The sequence below is a fragment of the Monodelphis domestica genome, chromosome 4, assembly GCF_027887165.1.
Source record: "Monodelphis domestica isolate mMonDom1 chromosome 4, mMonDom1.pri, whole genome shotgun sequence".
Classification (NCBI taxonomy): domain Eukaryota; kingdom Metazoa; phylum Chordata; class Mammalia; order Didelphimorphia; family Didelphidae; genus Monodelphis; species Monodelphis domestica.
The window spans coordinates 20,755,173-20,781,871 of record NC_077230.1 but is presented as its reverse complement, the minus strand read 5'-3'; the positions used below and the strand labels follow the sequence as shown (position 1 = coordinate 20,781,871).

The following is a 26,699-nucleotide window of genomic DNA, read 5'->3' as shown; positions in this document are numbered from 1 at the left end:
AAATATATCAAATTCTACAAAACTAAAAGTGACTGAGAAAGGTTAAAAATGAGAGAAGAGGGTAGAGAGATGAAAGGGGAAATCTAAAAAGGCCCCAGATTTAGAGTTATAAAAGTCTTTCCACTGCATTCCATAGCTTCTATCAAGAATTAAATGTGAGAATAAACTCTAGAATGTCCTAGAAAAAGAAAGAAATATGGAAGGGTATGAAATACAAATAATTCTTCTAGAAAAGAAGTATTGGAAATTAATGTTACTGAAGAGAATAGATAATAAGTAAGGATTGTTAGTGTGAATTTTAGATTTTTCTCCACCCTACTTAAGTCAAGCAATCACACATGTATACACTTCTACTTAAGGATTAAGTGTTGAGAAGGATGGTCTATGACAGACATGTGCTAGCAAAGTGACAAATAAGAAACAACTGACAGAACCCCTGGGCTGTCCTAAGTCAAGCTTAAACTACTATTGGTACATGTGAGACGCAGGAAGTGATGTAAAAAACAGTCTATATTTCGCATCACTTCCTGTCTCCGATTTCTTTTCGCAGAGAAGTGGCTCTCTCTTTTTGGTGGTGGGTCCTTGGTGGTGGTCCTTGATGTGGTGACTGGGAGAACCTTTGTAGTGTGGTTCAGGTGAGGCGTCTTCCCTGAGCTCCCTCGCGAGTTTAGGCTGATTCCCTTTTTTTGTCTTTTCCTTTCCTAAAACACTACCCTCCTAGGAGGCCCCTCATCTTGTAGGAGGCCTCGTGGCTAGAAGGTCTCTGAACTCCCCTTGGCTCAGGCTAGGCCAGAGAAATCTTATATGCTTTTCCCTCTCTCTTCTTAATTCCTTCCCTGTATATTAATTAAACCACCATAAAATTCCCAAACTGACTTGAGTACTTTTATTGGGATTTGAATTAATCCCTGGCAACCAACTAAATTCATATTCAGTTAAAAAACCCTAAATTTACCCCTTACATTAGTAAGGATTTGGGATAACAGAAAACATTAGGTATCACACAAGGACTTTGGGATTAGGTGTGGTCAAGAGTAGGACATAGACAAATTTATAAGAAATCAAATCAGTGGGGTCCACAAGGAAATTATTAGTTACCTAAAGTTTGATTGATATTTGATAATTGGAAAATACTTTTATCTATACAGATGTCAAATGAAACAATCAAGTTACTACAGCTGAAAGGTCAGAATTCTATTTTCAAATAAGAAATTGAATAGAAAGAACATAAAAATAATAACCATTAGGGTGAATTAAAAGTGAAAATTTAAGTCTTCCTATTCAGAAGTCAAAGTAACTTTTTATAGATATATCTGAGCAACCGATGATTAATTTTACCCTATAGATAAAGCCTATGAATAAATACATTTAGCCTATAAAAAACAATCTAAAAGCAAAACTTTCATGACATGGCAACATTCACTAAAATAAAACAAATCTCTCAATAGCACTTAAAAATAAAGTCCTAAAGTGTTATTTTTTTCAAGGAGGCAATCATAAAATTAAAATTAAAAGAAGTAAGAAAAAGGATTATCATATGCAGGTTGGCTCAATCTTACATACTATAAATTTCTAAAGGCAAGAGGAAAATCAAAATTTTAGATTAGCATTGTAAAACTTCATTAACAAGCCAAGCAAAAGTCATATGACCATCATAAAATCTATCATAAATGTATTTAGGGAATAACAGAATTCAGCTTAAAGAATGAGTAGAAAAGCCCTTTAAAAGTTATCTAGTATACATACGAAAGGTCAAATGACTTCTATGGTCACAAATCTAGTTACTGGCAAAAGTCAGAATTCAAATTCAGTTTCTCTCAAATCCTTTTATTTATAACACAATTAGATAAATTCACAATTAAGAAAGGGTAAAAATTTTAAAAGTACAAAAATAAGAAAGTTCGAATTTGGTGATATAATTTATAGAGATTTCTTCTTTTTTCAGAAAATCAGAATATTTTCTCATTACATTTCTATAGTTTCTATTTGTCCTGTGTGGCATAGCAGAAAGTGCTAATTTGAAATAAGAGGTTCTCATTTCAAATACTAACTTTGCTACGTAATACCTGAACAAGTCATTTGAACTTTCAGTGCCTCAGTTTCCTTCATTGGAAAAAGTCAGTAGTATCTGAACATCTGAAAGGTACTTTCCTATTCAATGCTTCTATATTCATAGTTTCTCTCATCCAACTTCTTTCCACCCACAAGAGCCCTCAACACTTCTACTGCTCTCACAATTCCAGTACATCCTACACACTGTCAATAAACTCCAGGGGCTTCTTATAGCCCAAGGATAAAATATAAATTCCTCTGTTCATCTTTTAAAGCCTTTTGTGAAGAGTGAATCAAACTCTCTTTGTATATCAATCAGAGACTTTTAAGATAATCAATTAAAAACTTATGTACTCCTACTTAGTACCTTACCAGTCACTAAGTATGAGAGTTCACAAGTCACTTGCTAGAAAGGGTGACAACTTCAGAGGCCACTCCCCCTACCCCACCCCCAGGCAGTGCTAGGCAAACTGAAAGACTGTGATTGGTTCCTGTAAAGTGGGCGAGGGACAGGAAGTGATGGGAGGAGGGGAGAAGGACTATTAAAAGTCCTGAACTTCCTGTCCAAGAGACTTCACCTTGAGATTTTCTTTGGAGTCTCTGCTCCTTGGATCTTCTCCTTTGGGTTTCTTCTTTGGAGGATGGCTTCTTGGGGATTTTGGACTTTGACTTTTGAGTTTCTTGGAGTCAGGGACTTTCTTGTTGGGTTCGTTGCTGCCTTGGTGAGCCTAATCACAGGGTTTTTCTGCACTGAGACCTTGCCTGGATCCTGCCCAGCTTGCTAGTGAGTGACTAAGATTCCAATGTGAAGACCGGAATTCTGTTGGGGAGTGAGCTGGATCAGCATATATGTAGGTAGGAAATCCCTTCCACATTTCCCTCTTTTTACTAATATTCCAATTAAACAAAATTATTAAAAGCTGCCATAGTTTCCCTGACTTAAGGGATCAGCAACCATTTTTTATAACTCTCTTATTTAGTCAAAATCCCAATCAAACTATTATTCTTTTATAGCTTGATCCCAACCTATCTTTTTCTCCCTTATTGGACAATATTCTTCTCTCCACACTGTATCAATTCAATAAACATTTCTTAATTTATTCAACAATAAACATTTTTAGCACCTACTATGCTCCAGTCAAAGTAGTCAAAGTTGTGCTAAGCAAAGAGGATGCAAATTAAAAAAAAAAAAAGACAATTCCTACACTCAAAATTTACAACCTGATGAAGGAAAACAAACAAAAAGGAGTTGGAAAAGCACTAGGGGTTACCTGGTGGAGACATATGTTCCATGGAATCAAAACCAAACAGAGTTAGAAATGAGAAATAAAGTTATCCAGATCCCAGTCCTCTATAAAGGAGAAAAGCTTTGAGAGTAGTTCAGTGTTCCACTCTTGGGCCCCACAATCAGAGGGGAGAGAAGGCACTGATTTGCATGTTGCATCCTTCATTAGAATGTGAGATCCTTATGGTCAGGGAATTGCCATTGTCTTTGCCTTTCATGTGCCCTGCGGGCTTAACAACATAGAACCTTGGCACATAATAGTTGCTTGTTAAATGCTTGCTGACTGACTGAAAACCAATCCTCCATATTGCTGCCCAATTCATTTTTATAAAGAATTGGTCTAATGATGTCACTCCTCTATTTAAAAACCTGGGGTAGCTCCCTATTGCTTCCTCTGAAGCCTGATGTTTAAAATTCTCTACTATTTAGCCCCAACCTATATCATTCCAGTCTTATTTCATACTATGTTCCTAAAAGCACTCAAGTTATGGAGAAATAAAGCTGTTCCTCCAACCAGACATTCTGACAATCAATTGCCTACTTCTGAATATTATTTGCACAAGCAATCTTCCCAAAATGAAGTCATACTTATATGATGCCTCTCACAATCCTTTTCTTTTCTTCAGTTGTCTTCTTAGGTGTCACTTCCTCCATGAAGTTTTAACTGACATACCTAGTAATCAGTACTCTTGCTCTTTCTCCCTCTAGGTCCTCTCTCAGATGGCTTTCACTTTATCTTAGAATCCTTATCAAGTAACTTTTCATATTATAAGTGTTTAACAAAATATCTGAGAGAGAATTTCTACCCAAAGTAAAAGGGGGAAGGGACCAAGAAAGACCTTCTGCAGAAGGTGAGATTTGAAATGCCTTGAACAAAGTAAAGGGAGGTGAGAAGAGACTATTCCAGGAACTAAGAACATCAATGCAAATGTACATCATGAGATGAAGAATTCCTGTAAAAAATAGCAAGAATGCCAGTGTAGATGAATTATAGTATGTAAAAGAGACAGAAGGGACTAAAGTGAAAAATAGAGAACCAGGTGGTAAAGAGTTAAAATGTCAAAGAGGATCTTCTCTTGGATCCTGGAATGGGAAGCTGTTGGAATTTAAGAGTCAGGGGGTAGTGTGGGACATGTCCTCATCAGACCTGCAATTTAGAAAAATACCTTTGGCAGATTAAGTGGGGAATGGATCATACCTTGGTGAAGAGTCACTTTCCTTTTCTGAATCTCTTTCCTCATTTGCTTTATAACATTTTTTTTACCTAAGGTTTTAAGAAGCTTCATGGCAATGCCAAAAAGAATACATTATAATTATTTTTGTGTCTTCCAAAGAACAGAGAACTGGGAGTCTGGTTTAGATGTAAACCCCAGATTACGTATTAATTTATAAAAACTTCAAAGAAATCACAATATCTTACCCTAAATTTCCTTATCTACAAAATTCTGATAGTACTTGCACTTATCTTTCTCACAGCCTTACTGAAGAAATGCTCTGTATAAACTATAAACTGTATTTATTATGACCTATTTACTGAATTTTATCTATTTACCAGTATTTAGGTCAATGATGAAGGGTAGGAGAGAATGAACAATATTTTAAAACAATTTTTCCAAGAAGAGTAAAATATTAAAAACCTAGGCTCTCCCCAGAGTACACATCTGAAAAATATTATATATCTATTTAAATATTCTTTTGTCCCCTTAGTTCAAACTTTACTGTCAATTCTTATTTCAGAGAATTTTAAAAATTTGTTTTAACTTAAGAACTACAAATTAATTTATGGCAACCATCCTAGTTTTCCAAAATGAGTTCCCTTGGTAACTTTGACTAATGCAAAGAACAAATGTTTACCTACTCAGTCATGACCAATAAAATGAAGATGAAATCAATAATTAAAATAAACAGTTATTGCTTAGATATTTAAAATTAGATACCTGAAAAATGAATGAGGCATAGTATTATTATTATTCAGCTGTTACTAGCAATATAAAGGAGAGGCTTTTTTGAGAAAATTTTTTCAACTGATCTCTAAGAAGTAATTAAATCAGTGCTAATTAAATGTGTCTTTGTCAAGATCTGTGATTTCTTTATCTAAAGAACTTCCTGAGAAGATCAATACAGATCCACATCTATTCTGAAACTTAAGGGTTAGTTTTAGAAAACTGCTTAGGGCACTGAAAAGTTGGGGGACCTACCACAGATCATTAAGTCAGTAGGTGTCAGAGGTGGTACTTTGAATTCTGGTCTGACTGATTCTAAGGCAGTTCTCTATCCATTAATCTTATCTCTTCATAATTTGCAGTCTAGTGTTTATCATCTATCCCACTATTTTTATTGATGAAATTATCACCCTTTAAAAATTCCTATGGCATACAAGAATGGACATAATAAGGGGAGGGGGGGTTTGTAGGTGGTTTGGTGGATTGAGAGCCAGGTCTAGAGACAGAAGGTCCTGTGTTCAAATTTGACCTCAGACACTTCCTAGTTATGTGACCCTGGGTAAGTCACTTAACCACCACTGCCTAGCCCTTACCATTCTTCAGCCTTAGAACTAATACACAGTACTGATTCCAAGACAGAAGGTAAGGATTTTAAAAAAAATGGACATACCAGGAAGAGACTTTTATAAAGTTTCATCATCTAATCTCTATGCTGAAAGGAACAAAAGACACATTAATCATTTATATTGTTTTTACAACTCCTCACACATTCTCCTGGGACAATAGTCTGTGTGTATTAATGTTTGGGAAGGTGAGGTGTAAATTATGGTTAAGAGGAACATGAGGGGAATCAGCTCCCTCTAATCTGATATGCTCAATAAAGGAATATCAGTTTTATAATGGAGAGCATAATAATAATAATAACAATAATAATAATAGCTTTGAGGTTAGAAAATGAAAATGTAAATATATTTAAAATTAACAGGTAAGAGAAAAAGAAGGAAGGAAAGTAGACCCTAAAGGAAATCATAAGATTTTGTTAAGCCTCTTGGTCCTGCAGGAGATTTATAAAGCACAGAAAACAGATGGCAGATGACATGGGGAAAATCCATACCTGATCATACAATGGAATGTTAATTCTAATTTGGATGACTCTCCCAGGGTTCTCACAAATTGTAAAATTTTAAATTATATCTCGAATAATAAAAATCAAGGAATAAAGAGGATACAAAATAAAAACTACGTGCCCATGGCTGATTAGTCATTTCAAAATCCCCACCTTACCACCATCACTACTGGCTGCAAGCCAAAGAGAGGAAGAGCCTCAACACCCACTCCCTTTATCCTGTCTACAGGAAGTCTATAATGACAGGAAGTCAGTGGGTTCTTGGGAAATGTGTGGGGTTTTTTTTAGGGTAACAGATTTTCAGTTATACAAAATGAATATTGGTACCCTTTCAACAACATGGGGTGGGGGGGGAGAGGGAGAGCGCACCGGAGCTAAGATGGCAGCTTAGTAGCAGTGAAAGCTTGAAACCGCTCTGAATATCCTTCCAAATCAATCTCTAAAAGGTACCCCAAAAGGACAGGAGTCAAAGTAGTAGGGGTGGGGGGTTTCTCCCATTGAACACAATGTGAAAAGTTAAGCAGAGAGAGTGGATTTCCACAATATGAGAGGGAACCATAATAAGCAAAACTGAAAACAGAAATGGGAAGGTCAACCACCCACTCCAACCCCTTTACCACACCCCAGACTCAGAACTGTGGTGTAGGCAACTTCATAACCTAGAGTTGAGAGATACACCAACAAAGAGCACCTCAGACCCACTCCTTGAAGTCTCAGGCTCTGGCAGTGAGGTCTGGAGGTACAGAGCACTGAGCACTCTCAAACCTCTATCAAGGCAGTGAAGAGAGCCCCTGAACAAAAACCCTGTGAGCCAGAAGCTAAGACAGAAATGTCCAGCAACATGCATGAGCAAACAGCAGCAAAAAAAACTTGACCCTCAAAAATTTCTACAGGGAAAAAACCACAAAGAACAGGAGCAACACGGGATGGTGAGATCCAAGCAAACATGCAAAATCTACCCCTGCCCAAAAAATAAAAACAAAAAAAAACAAAACAAAAACAGTGATTGGTCACAATCTCTGGAAGAACTCAACAATATTTTTAAATTAAATATTTATGATGATTTTTCTCATTCTTTATCATCTTTAATGATCCAGACTTATAATGGGAAGGTGCAAGTATATTTATAGCATTAAAGGTCCCCAAGGAATTTAAAATTCCAGAACCGCATAATCCCATATGTAGACCATAATGGTTACATAATAGAAAAGGGGAGAAGGGGAAACAAGGAAGCATTGAAAGCTCAAGCTGTTACAAATTTTTGTTCTCTCCCATTTTGAATCTTAAGTGATGACTTAAGTGACCTTAGGATGTGTCACGGGAATTGGTTATTTTTAATTTCCTTTTATTCCCCCTACAACTTTTGATTAACTGAAAGTCTGTCTTCTGTTAATATTAACTTCACTTGGCCAAAACCTGTTCTATGGGACCTGATAATTTACTTAAAGCTTTACACAATCCCTAGATAAGAAGTCAAAAGAAGAATCTCAATTGTCTCTGATTCCTCTAGACCCCAAATCCTGTCTATTTGTGAATCCTCTAAATGTAGTTTAATCTGTAACCTGACTTAGCTTACCCATAGTTTGTTTGACAACATATATCTCCTTCTGGGACTTATGAGACTATAACTATTTAACTAAGTTAGTTCAACTTTTATGACAGTGAAGGGAGTATGGTATTATGAATCTATCTTCACTTTAACTTTTATAGCTACAGAGGAATAAAGGATTACAATACTTAAAAGAATTTTTTTTTCTGTTCCTCTGATGTAATTTTGCCATAAAGGGCATGTGAACATTTTAATAGGAGTTCAGGTTATCCCTGAAGCCTGAACCTATCCTTGCTCACAATAATGAAACCTAGGTATTGTTACTTATATAATTTCTGTATTGTGATAACAAATGACAAGTAATAATACTGAGAGACAGAGTAAAAAGATATCCATGAATATTTCCTGGAGATAATTTAATTCTTACTTTATAAAATACTGGATTTTTCATATTCCTTTAAAAGCTAACAAAAGAACTTTACAATTTTTATATTGAGCTTCATATACACAATTTTCTTTGTTCATCAAATTATCAGGAATACCAAAATATGTTTAGTCTCACTCCCCAAAACCTTGCTCATGTCCATTTCTATTAGTGATGCATTATAGTACAATGTTTTTTTTGTAAGCTGAAAGTAGTTATTAGATAAGTTTGAAAGTGTAAAATTACAATGAAAATTATGTTCTAGAATGTTAGATCAATATTTTTCAAATTGCAGTCTACATACCTACATATATTTATACCTCTGATTTATCATTGTTACATGACATTGGCCAGGTGATAAAATGAAGTAGGAAAAAAAACCTTAACAAGAGGCATTAAATATTTGGGGTGAAATATAATATTGTATGTGTAAATTTCTTTGTAGGTTACCACTACTACTTTTGTGCTCATCTATAATTTAAGATCTGCGTAATCATTAGGTGCATTTCCAAATAAGTAGGGTCCCTTGTTCATTACATAAAAGTCATTAAAAGGCTTTGAATTATTCAAATGAAAAAGAAAATACAGCAATAAAATTCCTCAATAGTTTCATTTCTTTAATTACCAAAACCAAAATGCAATACTCCTGAAGGGTAAAAGGGTAAAGTTATAAAACAAATTCACACTAAAATAAACAAAAGAAATCTAAGTTTCTAATAACTGTTAACATTCATAGGGAGATATTAGGCTTTCGATTTCATTGGTAAAAGGAACTCTTAGGGAAGGAAATATTCCTACTGAAAATTAAGATGAAGAGCTTTTGTCCTCCCTGCAGTTCTTGCAGACTGCTGCTTCTCTGTAGTCTTGGAGAGTTAACCAATGCCCAAATAGGTTAAATTACTAGCCTGGGGTCATAAGTCAAGTCAAGGAGAATTTATTAAGCCAAGCACTACACTAAGCCCTGAAGCTACAAAGAGGGACAAAGGAGGTTGAAATAATAGGGTACACGGAGATGTGTGGATGTTGAAATCCACCTAGGGATACCTCAGTCCCCTTTTAGTGGTTGGGCCATACCACACCGAGCCAGAGCGCTACTCAAGTCTTCCAAATACTTGTTGATGTAAAAACTAACAGGTTTATTCGTAAAACAAAAGGTAGGGAGGGAGGATGTAGGAAGAAGGATGCCCTAATCACTAAGGTCTCTCACTTCCCTCTTCCCTCTAAATTCACCATGAGGTGAAGCCTTCCATTTGATACTAAATGCTCCCTGCTTTCTGCTAATATTCCCAAATCCCTCTCTATTCTTCCTGACACTATAAATCCTCCCTGGTTGGTTATCAAGATGTAACACGTTTCAAGATGAAAAAGGAAGAACTCTAGATGTTTGAGTTCAACCCAGAAGGGCCTGACCTGAGGCTGACCCCTCAGCCCTCACCACCAACCTGGACTTCTTGTGCCAGGTTTATGTGAGTATGTGTGCAATTCCCCAAGTGTGATATTAATTTGTACAACAGTTAATCTTACGTGACCTGTTCTATGGAAGTTCATTTTCTATATTGTCCTTGATTGACAGTCCTTTTCTTGTTTTTCAAGTCCATTTGCAGTCTACGGTGTTGACTGGAGCTTTCTCAGTTTTAGATGTCTTCTCCTTTACTCCTTTATCTTGTCAGTAGTCTCACTTTGAATGTCAATTTTTTTGTCAGATTACTGGAACATACAGGATCATGCATGCGTGTAAGATTGTTTTGCCATTGTTTGCGTGCTAGTAAGAGTGAATTTTGTATTGGGTGTGTGCTAGTGAGATATTTTGTAGAGTATATCTGTGTTGTTTTATGTGTGATTCCTGTGTTATGATATGAGTTTTCAGAGGGTTGAGATGGAGAATAGGATGGATGTTCTTTTTTTGTTTTGTATTATTTTGTTTCATTTTCACTTTCAGTCAGGATTGCTATACTCAATGTCTCTTTTTCTTCATCTGCATTTTATCTTGGAGTGTGGATTTATTGACTGTATTCTGAGGTAATCCCTGTCTCTGTTGTTTCTGGGGCATTTTGTGTATGCACATATTCTGTGAAACTTTTTCTGCTGATTTCCTCGGAGGCATCTTGAGTTTCTTGCATGGGCTCTGGAGCAATTTCTGTTGTAATTTTTGGTGTGTCAATGTGCGCATAATGCTGTTTGATGTGAGAAGCATGGTGCCACGGTTCTTTTCCTCTAACTTTGATGGAAGTGGGAGTGGTGAGGGTGACTTCATATGGTCTGTTCCACTTTGGTTCTGTTGGTGTTTCTTTGGTGAAATTTTTCACATATACTTTATCTCCTGGCTTGATGGTATGTAATGAGAAATCCAGTGATACTCTTTGAACTAACAATCCCAATCTTCTCAGGTCTCCCAACTTATGTTGTATTTCTGTTGGGTATGTAGTTGGCATTCTCCTCCTAGCATGGATATATAAGATGGTTTAGCAGTCCTTCCATGCCATAAAGGTTGTCCAAACAGTATCTCATAAGGGAAAATATGCAAGTCTCCTCTGGGTTTGGTTCTGATACAGAATAGTGCAAGAGGGAGAACTTCTGTGCACTTGAAATATGTTTGTGCACAGAGTTTCCCTACGGTGGTTTTTAGTTCTTTGTTCATTCTTTCCTCTTGCCCTGAACTCTCTGGCCTATATATATCATGTAGCCTTCCCTTTATTCCCAGATTCTTGTAAACTTCTTTCAATATATGTAATGTAAAATGAGTTCCCCTATCTGAGTCAATAGTATCTGGTGTGCCATATTTTAGGATTATTTCCTTAAGTAATGTTCTTCCTACCATGGCTGTATTGTTCTTCTTAGCCGGATATAACTCTGTCCATCTTGTAAGTCTGTCAACTATTACTAACGCATATTGATATGCTCTATCACTAGGCATGTTTATATAATCTATCTGCAAGCATTGGAAAGATATGTAAGCTAGTGGGCTTCCTCCCAATGCCTTGCTCTTGAATTGACCTTGATTGAATCATCTGCAAAGGTCATATGCCTGACACACTCTTCTTGCATATGTCTATATCCCTGGGGCTGCCCAAAATTGTCTAATTTCATCTAACAATTCTTTCATTCCATAGGGAACCTTTGAGTATATAACATTGCAGAGGTGGTTGGTACAATCTTTTGGGTAGATTGGGTTTCCCTCTTTCTGCTATCCCAATTCCTATTAGCAATTTGGTCCCGAGTTGCTTTTCCATGACTAAACTTCCTCTTCATTGTAAGCTTGTGTGATGGTGTGCTTTTCAATTAGAGAGAAGTTCAGCACACGTATGGGACCAAATCTAGTGTCATATTTCGCTGTTACATCTGCCCTGGAATATTTCATCATTGCCAGAAGAGTATGCTCTGCATTGTGTTACTGCAACTTCTTTTGGCAATACTACTGTTTTAAAAGTTGTGATATCAGATTTCCATATGCTTTGTTCTTCCCAGCTGTTGTGATAAATCCTCTGATTTCCAAATTTCTCCTGATGAATATAATGTGGAAAATGCAGACTGAGAATCACAGAAAATGTTGACTCTCTTATCTTTTACTAATTCCAGAGCTTTTGTGAGGGCTTTTATCTCTGCTTCTTGAGGGCTAACATGGCTCGGTAATGAAGCATACCAGAGTGTTCTATCATTTGCCACTACAGCTGCTCCTGTGACTCTTTTTCCTTTGAAAATTTAAGAGGATCCATCAGAAAATATCTGTAAGTCAGGACTGTTAAGTGGCATATCTTTAAAATCTTGTCTAGTCTTGTGCACTAATCCTTGTACATTCACTAAAATTGTACACCATTGTACATACACTAAAACTTGTACGTTCTTGTAATCGTTCTTCTACTAATGGCAAGTCAGGTATTAGTGTGGCTGGGTTTAGTGGAGCACATCTATGTATGGTCAGGTTTTCATTTCCTAGCAGAATGATTTCATACTGGGACAGTCTTGCAGATGTAAATGCATGAATATTCTTTGACTTTAGCAGTTTTTCAATTTGGTGTGCAGAATATATATGTAATTTGGCTCCAAGCACTAAATCATTTGCTTTCTTGACCATGAGAGCAGCAGTGGCTATGCTTCTCAGGGAATGTATCATGCCCTTTGCCACCAGGTATAAGATAGAGTTGTAATACACTATGGGTCTCATCTGCAATCCAAAGTTCTGGGCCGGATGTTATTCCTTTTGCTTAGTGGCCATAAAGGTGGAAATCTTTGTCATAATTTGGGATTCCTAAGGCTAGGGTTGACAAAAGTGCTTGCTTTAGTTGTGACAAAGCGTGTAGGTGTTCCTTTGTGAGTTTTAGAGGTTCTTCTATATCTTTCTTTGTCAGGTCAGTGAGGCATTTGGAAATGTTGGAATATCCTATCACCCATTGCCTAGAGAATCCTGCCATCCCAAGGAATGCTCGAAGTTGTCTTTTAGTTCTTGGTATCCACAGATTTTGTATGTCAGTTATTCTTTTGTTGGAGATTTTCCTAGTGGCCTTTCTAGGATAAATCCGAGATAAGTCTACTTTAGGTAGGACCCATTGTAACTTTTCCTTTGAGACTTTATGCCTTCTCTTGTATAATTCTATTAGCAGCTTTTTAGAGTCTTTTAAGCATGTTTCAGAATCTGGGGATGCAAGGAGCAGATAATCCATATAGTGCACTAATTTTCTATGTTTGAACATTATGGATTTTAGATCTCTCTAAAAGCTGAGAGAATAGCAATGTACTTTTGCAGCAACCTTAGACTAATCGAGTCCAGCAGAGCTTATAATTTTGCCAAAGGAATACAAAAATATCCTGGCTGTCTGGATGCAAGGGTATTGCAAAATATGTGTTTTGAGATCCACGACCAGCATGCATTGCTAGGGATTTCTGTTATTATGTCCTTTGGTGATGGAGTGATTGTATATTTTTTCTTGATGAAGTTATTGATTACCTGCGAGTCCTGAATGAATCTTCAGTCTGTGGATGCATCCACATTTCTCTTGTTCTTTTTGATGGCTAATATTGGGCTGTTAAATTCTGAAAATGTGGGTCTTAATATACCCTGCTCTAGCGATCTGTTAATGATAGGGGTAATGCCTGTTATTGCTTCCTTACTGAATTTGTATTGAGGGATTTGGAGGTGATCCATCCTTGACTTCAATTGAGACTGGTGTCACTGATTTTATCATCCCTACATCATTTCCATGTTTAGCCCATATGCCCTGTGGAATATCTTCAGGGATATCATAAGTTGATATTATTGTATGTTGCTGGTCAGTTGTTTTGTTTAATTGCCCTAGAAAAAGCAATGGGTAATGTTTCAGAGAATTTTTTGGTAGATGTAAATATATATTTCCTGACCACTTACAGTGTATGGTCACTCCTATTTGACAAAGAAAGTCTCTTCCCAGAAGGTTATCTGGGCACCCAAGTATTAGGAGGAATGAGTGGTCTATGGATAATGGACCTAGCTATTCCATCTTAGATTTTAATTCAGGAACTCATTGTATTTGTCCTGTTGTCCCTGCCACAGTCACTATTCCTTCTATGGTGCTGACCCCTAGGAATGATTTTAATACAGATCTTGTAGCCCCTGTATCAATGAGCTTTGTACTTCAGTTCCCCCACTGTTATCCATACATATGGTTCTTGTATGTTTATGTCTTCTTGTGTATCTGTTATATTGTGTAACTGCACTGTGTCTCCAATATCTTCTGAACTTTTTTGCCACATAGTATGTTGTGACTTTGTATAGTTTGCTAATGCATGTAATTTCTTTTCTGCTAACATATAATTATTTATCTCTATTTGTAAAGTTTTGGTGATCTGATCCTTTTCCCTATCATATTCAGTATGTATGCTTTGTTTCTATAGGGAAAGATATCCTTCAGAACCTTGATCAGAGCTTTGGTGACAGTCTGTCAATTGTGCAGTTTTGAAGTTCAGAGCTATTTAGAGAATATTTGTTTGTTAACTCTATGCTTTGCTCTCTTCTACCCATCTCCTTAGAGTTTGTTACAGATTCTGGATCAAGGGATAGCAGGTCATTGTGTAGTAGATTTTGACTTGGGCAAACCCTTTCCCAAGATCTGTTGTCTATAGATGGTTCAGGGACTTTGATCTTTGAATGTAATGGGTAAAATTCTTTGGCTGTTATTGTTAAGCTAGCTTTGTTTGCATTTTCATTTGTTTTTACTTGGTCTCCAATTGTTGCTCGTTGCATCTGCTCTGTATCATTTAGTTCTGTAGGCATTTTAATGATGGAATTTGTTTCTATATATTCTAGTTTCTTTTTATCACTTTCCTTCTCTGCTGTCTTGTTGGTATGGTTTAGAGAATTTATATATCGTTCTTTTTCTATTAAAGTCATTTTATGTTGGTTTTGGTTGAAGGATGTTACCCTTCCTTCTTTTTTCCTCCCTCAGTCCATGTTTATGTGTTAGGAAGTTATCTAAGGATGTTTTAAGTGGCTCTTTGGTTTTTACATTGTGTTCTTGTATGCCCCCTTGTGAATCAAATATTTCATGTCTCATGTCTGCAATGTTAATTTTCAATTCTCTCTCTCTCTCTAGTATTTTCCTCTGCTTTGAACTTTTGTTTACTCCCACACTCTTCATAACTTCCAATTTTCCCACCATTAAATGTTTATAGATTTCCTCCCTTTGGTTCAATCCCTATTTTTCCTCCCTGTGGTTACTTCCACATTTTTCCTCCCTGGCATCTTCTGTGCACTAATATGTCGGATTACTGGCTTCACTTTGTATACCATTTCCCCTTACCTATAACGTCCGACTAATGTGGCTGTGCACTCTGGTTTATGAGGAATTGCACTGTCTAAAGGTCAGATGTTGTTTCTCCTTTGTATTTGTAATGTTCACAGAACTTGTTCTCGTTCCCCTCATTAGCCTATTGTTTGTCATAATTGTTTCTGTACCCTATATTTTGTGATCTCTGGTATTCATAATTTCCAATCCTGCTGAATTCTTGCTCATATTTGGTCTTCATTGGGCAAAATCAAACTACATGACCTATTTTGTTACATAGAAAGCACTTCCTATTATCTCTTTGCCCCCTTTGTTGGGAATGTGTGTTCTATCGTGTAAATGTTCTAATCATGGCCAAGTTTTTGACCTCTTCTATCTTGTTTTGTTTTAAAGTTTCTTTGGTTTCATGTAATTTTTGTTTTAACTCTTCTTTTTCTTTGTCTTGCTCTTTCTGTATTTCAAACACGTAAGTGGCTGAGTCCCTAAGTTTTGACAGTGAAAGAGATTCATATTTCAGATATTCCAGAAAAAATTTCTAAGGTGTTGTGTGCAGACTTTGAGGAATTGCCTTCTAACATGAGCAATGGATTCTTGGGAATTTTGGCTATAAACTAGGGTAGCTTCAACGTTTTCAAGATGTCTGTTGATAAACAGAAAAGGGTGCTCTTTTTTTTCTCTTGTTATAATTTGTCAAACTTCCCCCATGCATTTGGCCTATTACAAAAAAGATATTATGTTAATTTGCCTTTATTACTAAACTTCAAACTTTATTCTACTACAATATTATTACTCTGCTGAAACAGTAAAAAGGCTTTTAATTAAATTATTAGAATAAAAAAATATCTTTCTAAAACCATATTTAGTAGCAATGGGAAAAAACTTAACAATGCATTATAAATGTCTAATCATTAACATCCCAAAAGTAACATCAACATATATTTCCTGACTGCTCACAGTGTATGATCTCTTACAACAAAACATAGAAGTATATGAAGATTCTGATTTTGCAATACCACTAAATATGACATGTCTTAAAAAAGATTCAACTTCTGGTCTCCCAACTTCCTTCAAAAACTCCATTCAAACACTTCTAGTTTCCTAGTCCTTAAATGATAGTGTCCTTCCTCCTGAAAATGTCTTATGTTTATTTTATACTTACTCTTTATATAGTAAATGCATGTATTATCCTCTCAATACACTTAAGTTCATTGAGAACAGGGATTGATTGCTTTTTGTCTTTAACCCCATGATCTCAAACTGTAGTCGAGGCAGAGCCGTAATGGCTGAAGCACTCCTCTTCTCCCTGCTTGGGCTGCATAGTCAAGGTCGTGGGTTGACTGTGTACGACCTGCCCAGCTGCGTGTTCAAGGTTAGAATAGTCAGCAGAGTGAGGTTTGATAATAACTGTGAGAAACTTGTTTTTCTGCCATTTTTTGGAATCCTCTCGGTTCCTCCTGGTGCCTGGCAGGTAATGTCATGAATTCCTATGAAGTTGCCCAATTATTGGTTCCTGCTGTTGCTGGGCTGGAACGTCATATCTTCCTGTGGTTTTAACCTATATATGCTTTGTCTGAATCCAATAAACTTTGTCGCTATGCATTTCATATAGCGTCCATTTGTTACTTTTCATCTTCGTTACCCCAAGTAAGGTCACACAGGGCTGGCCGACCCTGGAACTGAGCCTCACATCAAACAATGCCTAATATATAGTTGAAGTTTAATAAATGCATGAATGAAAAGGCATAAAAAGGCTTTTATTAAGAAGTTAATATATGCAAAACTGGGTAAGTGTGGGAGATATCATGCCTTTGCAAACTAGATCCTGCCCTCAAAAGTAATGGAGACAACAGATACTGAGGGAAAGATTTTGTTTAGGAATTCAAATACAGGGTGTGTAAAATCAATGGGCAACAATAATAAATGTTTGTTAAATGAAAAAACAACATAAAAATGGGTTCTATTTCCATATCAAAGGATGAAAAAAACTGAGAAAAAGGGTTAACAATGGCAACTCATGGAGGGAGTCAAAATTGTGGCTTAGAAGTAGCAGAAATTCAGACCTCTGAAATCCCTTCTTTACCGATCACAAACAGAATACTCCAAAGGGACTGAAATTCAAACCTAACAACAAGATAGAGCCAAGGAACCCTGCAGCAGGACTCAATCCAAAAGGTACGCCCCCCAAAAGCCAGAATCCAAAAACAGTCGGGTTTAAAGGGAAGGCAGAAGGAAGGTCCCAAGACTCCTTCCTGGCCACCTAGAGCGCTAAGCCTCCAGCGGCACTGGGAACCTCTGGGCAGGCTAAGATGCTGGTCTGGAGTGAATACCTTGCAGGCAGACCTGTGCCAAACTCAGAGTGTCTAACACAGGCGCCAGGGAAGGGGCTGGAGAGGGAGCAAAGAGTAGGCAGTGTTAAAAATGAAGATTTGAATCCAGGACTTCAATCCTCAGAATTCCTTGCTCCACTTCCCCAGAATACTTTGTAATATCACTAAATTCTCACCTGGGACGAGATCAAGACGGGGTATTTAACCAGATTAGAAAGGCTTCTGGGCCTCTCTTTTCTTTCCTGTTTCCGCTTGCAAGTAGACGGGTCTTTCATGATGTAGATGATATTGTCTAGGCCAGAGGCCTAGACACATGTTTTCTTATTCTGTATTTTCTTTAATCCTTAACCTTTAATAAACGTCTAAAAATATAATACTCCTTACAGAGAGAAACTAATTTCTACCTGCCTCAGTATCCCTTAAGATTTTAACTGTTACAGTTTGGCTTACCACATCAGGCAAACGAAATGCTCTCAATCTTCTGATTATTTTCTTTACTGATCTTTAGTTCAGCCTTTAATAGTTACTGCCTAGAAATTTTTTTAAGCCACGTTTCTCTGGTCAAGGTTTTTTTTACCCTCACAAAGCTGCTGCTCGTTCAAGCCATTAGATAGCTCACTCCACCTGGCTCGGTCGCTTCTCCTTGCCTGCCTGCAGCCATCCGCTCCAGACCGGTTTGCTGTTTTGACCCAGATTGCAGCTCACCTGCCCACCCCAGCTGCCCATTCTGCTCCAGCTCCCGGCCCTGCTGCTTGTACTCATTTATACCAGCTGGTACCAAACGGGGGTATTGGCTCCACTTGGGCTTATTGGAACGTAGGAGGGAAAGAAACAAGAGGGAAAGAAGAAAGGTTTTTTCAAGCAGGAACTTAAAAGCATGGAGATTTTACAAGGATCTCTTTTAATTGCATTGATCCCTTTATTGACTTCACCTGCATGTCAGGGAAAATATTCAGGTATGTACAACCTTTTAGCTAACTTTGCAGAGGCAGCTGGGTGTCTCAGTGGACTGAGAGCCAGGAGTAGAGATGGGAGGTCTCTGGTTGAAATCTGGTCTGAGATACTTCATGGCTGTGTGGCCCTGAGCAGATCACTTGGACCTCATTGCTTAGCCCTTACCACTCTGCCTTCCAACAATAGGCATCTAAATGGATAATTAAAAAACAAACCAAAAAAAAAAAACAAAGAACTTTAAATAGACTGGAGGTTATATTTTAAGCCATTTCAGACTCCAATGGTTTATACAAATCTCTGTATTTCTATTGCATTTTACTGTTTGCTTTGTTTAAGGTTTAACTTTGTGATTTTAAATTCATATATTACGGCATTCAATATTATTCTGTTACACTGAATCATTTTAATGTACTGAGTTTTGACTACTGTTATATTCTGTTGCTTTTCCCCTATAACTATTGAACAAATATTGTAATTAACCCCATATATGAAAAAAACAGCCTTTCTATTTTTGCCTTTGTAAATTGTCACATAGAGGATAGATGGACTTTATCAGAACTGGTTACAATTGTATTAACAATCTTTGGAAAATTTAATGGGCTAAATATCTCAAATGATTTTAAGTGGTTTTTAAACATGATTTTTGGAATTTTTTTTAACAATCTCTGGTTATTTTTGCCAGCCCCTACCACAAGGTATAAGGCTCACTATAGTAGCTGAAGTGAAATACATTTTATAACCCCCAACCTTCCTGCATTTCTAAATATGTGAATGGAAGTTGGGGCAGTTAATCTCAGGGCATTTGTACCCCTAAAAAACCTCCAAAAAAAGGAGCATCTCTCATTTATACTCTTCAGTTGACTACTTCCAACAGAATGATATTTCTTTATTATGTTCTTAACCCAAGAATGAGTTTTATTTTGTTTTAAAAATATGTTTATTACCAAGGTTGAAAGATTGCTGTGTTTGTAAAAAAACTTGTGACAAATATCCATCAATTCATAGGTTATTAAAATGTCATACAGTAACTTATGTGAAATATGATAGTGTGTTTGTTTGCTATTGTAATTAATTGGGCAATTGAGAATTTTGAGGATTTTGATACCACATATTTGTAATACTGATCTTTAAAAATGAAAAATGTTCAATTTTGTTCAATTCATTTGCTTGTACTCACAGTGGATCATGGCCAGATATGAAGAGGAAATGGATCTCATTATTGGTGAGAAAGCCTTGTATTCTATATTTCTTAGCTGACAGTGTGTCAATGATTATAAGCTATATTTTTAAATTTTTTAAAGACTTTTATTATATTTTTCTCACATGTGCAATATACTTTTTCAGTTTTTTATTTTCCTCTCCTTTTTTATATTTGAAGCACATGTCACCAACATTAAGATTTCCTTTAACTTTTTGACTTTTCAGTACTATAAGTTTGAAATACATTTGTCAGAGCATGCCCCAAAAGCTTGTGACTATAAAAATGATGCCACTAATGATTTAAAAAATTATGGGACTTTTACTTAACGAATCTGTCTGATTCCAGGACAAGATATACACAAGAGCCATTTCACAGAGCCAAAGAAAAGCCAATCCAGGATGGATTGATGCACTTCTAGGCCAATACAAAGGTCTTGAACCTAGTGTGAAGACTTGAGGTTACTGTGTTTAACATTTTGTTACGACATAGGCTTTCCTTGTGTCCACACTCACTCTGAAAATACTCACAGATGAGTATCCCCAAAACCTTGGCTCCTATAATCTGGTCCCCTTTTCTGCCTTTCATAGTGTGGTAACTTTCTGTAGTCCTGGCTACTGACCGGGTAAATGCATCATTGCTTAGATCATTTTAATTGGGCCCTGATTCAAGGATCTGTTATAGATTTATTTTTTTATTTGGAATTTTTACATATAAGACTTTGATAGTCTATATTTTCATCCAGAAATTTTTCTTTGTTATTTGGATTTTTCTGATGTCTTTTTAATTTCTCTTATCAATTGGTTCATATAACTCATACCTCAGCCACACATCCCCAGTGATCCTGTATTTTTCAATTATTTAAATTATGAATTTTAAATTCCTTTTCAGAAGAATTTTAGGTAAACAAAAATGCTACCTCTCTGAATCCAGAAACTGAACTCTTGGAGAAGACACCATGAAGAAGCCTCCAGACCACAAGCTGCACAAGAATGAACTTTGGGTGTGGTTGATTGAACATTTATTTGTATGTATACTTTCATGCCAAAGGGGACTGGCTCCGAACTGGCTTTTTGTCAATACGTCCAGCAATTATTGGTTTTGTTCTTTTTTTTTCTCTTATCCTCACATTATTGTAATCTTTAAATTGATTATGTTTTCATGATACTTTTGGGGAAAAAATTAATCTTTTCCAAAAATAATCACTCAGGGATATGTAAAAAATGGAGACTTAAACCCAGGACTTCAATCCCCAGAAGTCCTTGCTCCACTTCCCCAGAATGCTTTGTAATATCACTGAATTCTCACCTGGGCCGAGATCAAAATGGGGTATTTAACCTGATTGGAAAAGCTTTTGGGTCTTTTTTTTCTGTCCTGTTTATGCTGGCAAGCAGACAGGGCTCTTTCATAATGTAGGTGAGGTTGTCTAGGCCAGAGGCCTAGACACATGTTTTCTTATTCTGTATTTTCTTTAATCCTTAACCTTTAATAAACGTCTAAAAATATAATACTCCTTACAGAGAGAAACTAATTTCTACTTGCCTCCGTATCCCCTAAAATTTTAACTGTTACAGCAGCCAGGTCATAGCGGCTGAGACACTCCATATTGCTCCAACCTTCCAGAAGGGTTTGACCTCAGGGCACATCCAGCCCAACCCAGCGGAACTTAATCCCATGAAAAGTTTTGAAAGGTGAGGGAAGCCCAAACTCCAACACCCCTCCCTCACAGACTGTTAGAATTTAATCCAATCAAAAGCCTTCAGTGGAAAGGGAAGCTGAAACTCCAACATGCCTCTCCCACAGACTGCACCAAAAGATCTTCTGTCAAAGCTCCAAGAAGGGAGACTGACAGAAACCCCCAAAACCAAAACAATGAAAAGAGCAAGAGCACAGACAAATATGGGGAGGAAAGAAGGGGTAAATATGAGCAAACAACAGAAAAGAAAGAAATTACAATAGAAAGCTTCTATACAGGCAAAGAACAAAAAGCAAACGGAGTGGGGGAGAGATCAGCAAACAATAAATCAGAAATCCAAGTGAATTGTATACAGGCTTTGGAAGAACATAAAATGCTATTCAAAACACAATTAAGAGAAGTTGAAGACAATTGAGAAAAGAACTTAAAAACTAAGATAAGTCATTTGGAAACAGAAAATATTGACTTAAAAGCCAAAATCAACCAGCTTGAAAATGAGGCAAAAGATATGAGTGATAAGGCAAAGAGGATGAAAGATGACCTTGAGAGAAAATAAGACCAGAAGAAGAAGAATAACCAAAAAGGCACGGATAAATGTTTATGTCTCTAGATGCATATCCCAATTAAAAAAAAAGAGAAAAAGACTAGGTCAATGAATTGGGCATACAAGTTTAAAAAAAATCTAGTATAAAAAGAAACAAAAAATCCCCACTAAAATAAAAATCCTAAAAGTCAAAGGAGATTCATAAAATTGTAAGTTAAAAAAAAAACTCCCACTAATCAGTCAATAAACTAGATGTCACTTGCATGTTAAAAATAAAATAATATAAACTATTGGTTAATCTGATTTAAAAAGAAAGAAAAACAAATTGCTAATATAAAAAATTATTAGCAGTTATTTTGCTTTAATTGTATGTATGGAAAACTGACAATATAAGTCAAACTAACAAATATTCACAAAAATATAAATTGTCCAGATAATTACAGAAAATAGAATAATTAAATAATGTAATCTTAGAAAAATTTAATAATTCATAAATGAGCTCCCTAAGAAAAAACCAACACCCATTATTATTATGAAAGACAGTAGAGAGTATAAGCATCAATAAAGATTTCCTTCAAATAGGTAGTATCTATCAAAAACCATAAACAAGAGTTATCTCTGATGGGGATAAGTTAGAAGCCTTCCCACTAAGATCAGGGGTAAAATAAAGTTGCCCATTATCACCATTATTATCCAAAACTGTACTAGAGGTTAAGAGAGGCGGAGTCAAGATGGTGAGTTAGAAACAGCAGAAGCCAAAACCTCCATGACTCCTTCCACAACAAAAGTAAAACTAAGCACACTTCAAAATAGATAGAAATCCTAACTCAACAACTAGACAGAGCCACAGGTCTCTTCTACTCGATGCAACCAAGAAGAAAAAAGAAATTATGATCAACAACTTCTATTCAGGTAATGAACAAAGAACAAATAGAATAGAGAAAGACCAAGAAACAGCAAGAAAAACCTCATAAACTGCAGCAAATCGGACTCAAGTTCTGGAAGAGCTCAAAAAACACTTAAGAGAGGTTGAAAAATTTTTGGAAAAGAATTTAAAAAGCAAAATAGGTCATCTAGAAACCTAGACACATAATCTAAAACAAGAAAATAGCGTTCTAAAAGCCAGAATTGATCAGCTTGAAAATGAGGTAAAAAAGGTAAAAGATAAAAACAATGACTTACAAAGAAAAATAGATCAAAAGCAAAAGGAGGATCAAAAAGCCAGGAATGAAATTCAGTTGTTAAAAATTAGAAATGAACAACTAGAAATGAATGACTTCACAAGGCAGCAAAAATTTATAAAACAAAATCAAAAGAATAAAACAATTGAAGAAAATATGAAACACCTCTTTGATAAAACAAGTGACCCTGGAAAACATATCCAGGATAGACAATTTAAAAATTCTTGGACTACTGAAAATCATGACCAAAGAAACTTGGACATCATTCCACAGGAAATTATCTAAGAAAATTGCCCTGGTATTCTTGAACAAGATGGTAAAATAGAAATTGAATGAATCCACAGATCACCTCCTGCATTAATTCCCCAAATAACAAGCTCAAGAATTTCCAGACCAAGGAAAACATACTACAAAAGCTGCTAAAAAGAAACAATTCAGATATTATGGAGCCACAGTCAGGATTATACAGGTCCTAGATGCATCCATACTGAAGGATTGGAAGGCATGGAATATATTATGGAAAGCAAGGGAACTGAGTCTACAACCAAAAATCAACTACCCAGCAAAATTGACTATATTCTTGCATGGGAAAGTATGGTGATTTAATAAAATATAAGCTTTCCAAGCATTCCTGAAAAAAAGACAAAACAAAATCTGATGCCCAGATACAAAACTCAAGAGAATTACAAAAAGGTAATTAAGAAAGGAAAAAAAAATTAAGGGACTCAATAAGGTCAAATGATTTATGTTCCTATATGAAAAGATAATATTAGTAACTCTTAAAAATTGTTACCATCATCAGAGTAGCTAGAAGAAGTATATTTAGAGAGTACCATGGTAAACTCTATAGGACGATATGTCAAAAAATTTTATTAAAAACTAGGGGTAAAGAAGAGGATAATACTAAGAGAAATGAGAAAGGAGATAAAATGGAGTAAATACATATATTTCATAAAGAAGTGTACTGGGGGTTGGGGGAAGTAGAAGACCAATATAATGGAAGGGAGGAAGAGGTTGGCAACAAGTAATACTTAAAATCTTACACTCACCGGAATTGGCTCAGAGAGGGAAGAACAGTCAGATCCATTGGGGCAGAGAATTGTATTGTGCCCCATAGAGAAGAATGTATGGATGAACGATAATGGACAGAAGAGAATTTAGCCACAAACCCTGGGAGAAAATTCTAGAAGGGGGAGCTCTGTCGAAGGGAATTTCAGGAGTTTACTGGGAAAACAGTCACTCCAGAAACTGCCTCTCTTTGAATTAGAAGGGAGTACAGCTGCATCATCAACTACTGGGAACCAACTAGTTTTGAGGAAAGACTATTAGTTTCTTGCTTTTGGAGGACTACCTGGGAGATCTGTGTTTCATTTAAGTGCTGAGAACAATCTGGCTGTGACTATTTGGCTAAGGTAAACCAAAGAGTTTTACATCTGGGACTTTGGGTTTTTTTCTAGGAAGTCAACCCCAGGCTTGGGGAAGGACCCAGTCCACCTGTGAGTCCTGTCTCCTCAGCTTTTTAGAGACAATCTGGGATATTCAGGTTAGCAAGGTAGTCAGATGGTTTTGGGGTCTAGATAGATCAGGGAGCTGGTAAGGAGGGCTTGAGAAGACCAGAAGAGCATGCCCCATGAGGTGAGCATAGTAAAGTGGATGGAGATTGAGCTTTTTAGAGACAGGGACCCTGTGGATTTTATCTGTTTCCATAACCACCATTACTTACATAAATTTGTTTTTCCTATTGTCTCAAGGGGTTTTGTGCTTCACTGGTTCTAAAAGGTTCCTGGGTGGGTTTTTTTCATCACCAACCCATCTAAGTCCTTCCTAATCAATATATATCCTTTGGAAGGTACTTTTCTTTTTCAAATAGAAGGGTAACAAACCAATTGGTGGGGAGGGGCGCAATATAAGGAAGGGAGAGGTTGGGGGGGTGTTTAAAAGGCACTATAGTAAGAGTGGAATAATAAGTGAGGGGAGTGGGAAGGGGAGTCATATTAGGGAGGAGAAAGGGGGGAGACTGACTAAAAGAGAAAATCTGGAAGGGAGGGTAAGAGGGATAAGAGAAAAAGTAGAATTAAAGAAGGAAATAAAAATAACTGTGAATGTGAATGTGTGGAAAGGAAAACTGAAGCAAGTTGACTTTGTGCCAATCAGGTAGAACAAACAGCAGTTGGGATGTTAGAGAGAAGATATTGACAAGAATGACAGTTGGTGGGAGGAGGGGCAACAGGGAGTAGCATTTGGTCTCATGACACTCTGGCTTCCTGGCCCTTGGACTGGAAGGAACCTCTCTCCCTGTATCTGGTTAGAAGTGGCTCTATTCCTGATTTCCCCAACTGTGTACTCTACCTGGATTCCTGAGATTGTATCATCGAACAAAAGGATTTAAGGGAAGCAGTTTGAACTGTAAGGTTGGACTTTAAGGGCATCAGCCCAAAGAAACAGGCCCAACCAGCACTGAAAGTCAGAACCTTTTCTTCCTCTTGCTCTCTACTGCTAAGACTTTGAACTTAAGAAAACTAGCATAGATTAGCATAGACAGGAATAAAAGAAACCCTCCACCAGCCTGCGAGGTGAGGCCTCAGCTCAAAAGCTGAGAGAGACTCAAACCCAATCTAGGGAAATTCCACTTCCCGCTTCCCTGATACCTCCCCAATACACACCTGTTATTAAAATTAATCTTTATTTAAATAACTGAATTCAGATAAGAGGACTATCACTTCAGGGGACATAGAGGGAGCTGAACCCAAGGATAGCCATTCAACCATAGACAGTCCTTAATGGACCCCTGCTGGGCATCCTTGGACTGGGGGGAGGCTTGTCCCTCAGGAGCCCGTGCTTACCTGCTCTGGGGTATCTGCAACATCAATCCATAGAGAAGACATCCCCTCAGCCTATCATAAGTGGCCCATTTCTCAGGAACGCCATTTTTCAAAAATAGCCTCTCAGCAGGGGGCATTTCTCTCCTTTTACCTCACCAGCAGCCATATTCCCTCTCTCCCTTCAACTCCTCCATTCCCTGTTATAAAATCTTTATTATCCCCTCTTCTTCAAACTCCAACAGATTTTCTCAATAAATATTACAAATGGTATGAACTCACCAATAAAAAGGAAATGGATAGCAAAATGGATTAAAAACCAGAATTCTACGATATGCTGTCTACAAGGAACACACTTGAGGCAGATAAGACATACAGGGTAAAGTTAAGAGGGTGGAACAGAATTTACTGGGCTGCAACTGAGACAAAGAAGGCAGGAGTAGCAATTATGATCTCAGACAAACCTAAAGGAAAAATAATTTGATTAAAAGAGAAAATGAAGGTAATTACATCTTGACTTGTTTGCAATGTTTTTTATGCCCTAGTACTGCAATGTTTTTTATGCCCTAGTAATAGGGCATAAAAAACATTGCAAACAAATGTAGGAACACTAGAACACAGAAATAATAAATGCAATTTTTTCAAATCATAATGCAATAAAAATCTTAATAAGGGCTTATAGAAAGGTAAATTTAAAATTAATTGGAAACTAAATAATCTAATATTTCAAAACTGTTCAAAGAAAAAATCCAAGAAACAATTATTGATTCATTCAAGAAAATGACAATACTTGACTCTCTCTCTCTCTCTCTCTCTCTCTCTCTCTCTCTCTCTCTCAACATCTTC

The 26,699-nt window shown here is 36.7% G+C and overlaps 1 protein-coding gene across 18 annotated transcripts in view; it reads right to left on the bottom strand.

The window, feature by feature from the left end:
* CASK (calcium/calmodulin dependent serine protein kinase) overlaps positions 1–26,699 on the bottom strand; it is a 465,908-nt gene that overhangs the window by 352,196 nt on the left and 87,013 nt on the right. The window lies entirely within an intron of this gene.